The sequence below is a fragment of the Orycteropus afer genome, unplaced genomic scaffold (assembly GCF_000298275.1).
Source record: "Orycteropus afer afer isolate SDZICR_OR568_19922 unplaced genomic scaffold, OryAfe1.0 scaffold00079, whole genome shotgun sequence".
NCBI classification, from domain to species: domain Eukaryota; kingdom Metazoa; phylum Chordata; class Mammalia; order Tubulidentata; family Orycteropodidae; genus Orycteropus; species Orycteropus afer.
Window position 1 is genome coordinate 9,154,338 of NW_006921666.1, and position 2,296 is coordinate 9,156,633.

The window sequence follows — 2,296 nt, forward strand, 5'->3', positions numbered from 1 at the left end:
ATGATTTTGAGTTTTGTTCCACATTGTTCTCCCACTCTATCCAGGATCTCCTACATAGATCCTCCTGAGAGTGGCTGACAGTAGTAGTCAGGCACCATCTAGTTTTTCTGGTCTCATAGTCATATAGACTGAGGATCACATGGTGTACCAGTCGCTTAGACTAATTGTTTCCATGCAACTTTCGTTTTCTTCATTCTTTGCTCTGGATGAAGAGAGACCCATCATTGCATCTAGATGGACGCTTGTGAGCTTTTAGGATCCTAGTCAATACCTCCCAAAGTAGGATATGAAACGATATTTTTGTGTAGTATATTATACCAGTTGAAATTGATATCCCCTTGTGACCATCGGCCAGAGGCCATGGGTCCAACTACTTGCTCCCTCTAAAAGTTACTACAACCTTGCCCCTTGTCAGCTCTACTATATACCTGGAAATTCTCACAGAACATACCAATATACTTGTAGAAACATTGTCTGCCAACCCTATACATAGTCATGGGCACAGTCCCCTCTGCATAGACATACCTAATAATTCAGCCTGTCCACTCATCTATCCACCCGTAGATCAATGTTTGCCTTCACTGACAGCGCAGTACTGTATGTGCAGAAGGGTTCATGGTTGTTGTCTGTATCTCCCAAGCACCTCTCTACCTTCCTCTTCCTCAGTGCCACTGTGTTGATCATTCACATTTGGTACATTGCCCTTTGCTTAATCCAAACCAATACTTGTCTCTACCTATCTAGAAGTGCCCCCTCTCCTTCCCTCCCCTACCTTGTTGTTGTGGTTGTATGCCGTCGAGTTGGACCCAACTCATAGTGACCGCTCCTTGGGTTTCCGAGGCAGTATCACTACAGAAGTAGATTGCCCCATCTTCCTTTCGAGGAGTGGCTGGTGGGTTTGAACCGCCAGCCTTCTGGTTAGCAGTCAAGTGCCTTAGGCAAGACGCTACCAGAGCTCCCCCTCCCATCCCTAGTAACTGACAAAGAAAATTTCCTTCCATATATAAACCCTTCCTTGACTTTTTACAATATGGACTAATACAATATTTGTCCTTCTGTGATTGACTTATTCAGCATAATGTCCTCCATGTTCATCCACGTTATGCAGTGTTTTGCAGATTTTACACTATTCTTTAGGATTGCTTAGTATTCCTTTGTGTGTATGTACATAGCTTGGTTATCCATTCTTCTGTTGATGGACACTTAAGTTGTTTCCATCTTTTTGCTGTTCTAAATAGGGCTGTGATGAACCTGGGTGTGCATGTATCTGTTCTTGTTCTGGCTCCCATTTCTTTCAGATATATACCTAATAATGGAGTTGCTGGGTCAAATGGTATTTCTAATTCCAACTTTTTCAGGAATCACCATAGTGCTTTCCACAGTGCTTATATCATTTTACAGTCCACTAGCATTGTATGAGAGCCCCAATCGCTCCACATCCTCTCCAGCATTTGTTGTTTTCTGTCTTTTTGACCCTTGCTCTTAGTGCTGGAGCAAGATGGTATCTCATTGTTGTTTTGATTTGCATCTCTCTAATGGCCACTCCTCGGAAGGAAGATGGGGCAATCTACTTCCGTAGTGATACTGCCTCGGAAACCCAAGGAGGGGTCGCTGTGAGTCGGGTCCGACTTGACGGCACATAACAACAACAACAACAACAATGGCTAATGATCATGAACATTTCTTCATGTGTTTGTTGGCCGCCTGAATATCCTCTTTGGTGAAGTGTCTATTCATGTCTTCTGCCCAGTTCTTAATTGGGTTATTTGTCTTCTTTTTGTTGAGGTGTTGGAGTTTTCTATCAATTCTAGAGATAAGTCCCTTGTCAGATATGTCATTGCCAAATGTTTTTTCCCAGTCTGTAGGTTCTCTTTTGACTTTCTTGGAGAAGTCTTTTGAAGCACATAAAAATTTAATTTTTAGAAGGTCCCATTCATCTAGTTTCTCTTCTGCTGTTTGTGTATTTTGGGTTATGCTTGATAGTCAATGCATGCTGTATATTTGGGCCACTAAATTTGCCCCTATTTTTCCTTGAGGAACTCTATAGTTTTAGGTTTCACATTTGAGTCTTTGATCCATCTGGAATTAGTTTTTGTGTATGGTGTGAGGTACAGATCTTGTTCAGTTTTTCTGCAAATGGGTATCCAGTTTTGCTAGCACCATTTATTAAACAAACATTCTCTTTCCCATTTAATGGATTTTGGCCCTTTGTCAAAATCAGCTGACCATAGGTCGATGGATCTGTTTCTGAGTTCTCAATTCTATTCCATTGGTCTATGTGTCTGTCATTGTATCA